This window comes from Nothoprocta perdicaria, unplaced genomic scaffold (assembly GCF_003342845.1).
Source record: "Nothoprocta perdicaria isolate Ctin4 unplaced genomic scaffold, notPer1 scaffold_51, whole genome shotgun sequence".
NCBI lineage: Eukaryota > Metazoa > Chordata > Aves > Tinamiformes > Tinamidae > Nothoprocta > Nothoprocta perdicaria.
In genome coordinates, this window is record NW_020455766.1 from 226,189 (window position 1) to 226,449 (window position 261).

Here is a 261-nt window from a genome sequence, read left to right on the forward strand (position 1 = left end):
CCGCGCAAGCTGCGCGCCCGGCCCCGCGCCGGCAGCGGGCGCTGCGCGGAGCGCCCGGGCCGCGCCGCGGGAATGTGCGCCGTGGGAAGAGGACGCGGGGCGGGAAAACGGCGCGGGGAAACGCGGACAAGTGAAGGCGCGCCCGGGAAAACGTTCCTGCTGCCCAAAGCAGGTCCGTGCCCGTCGGTGCGGGGGCTCCTCGGGCAGGTGTGTGGAAATAGCGGATCCTGACGCTTCCGAATTAGGAATCAGTATTGAAAC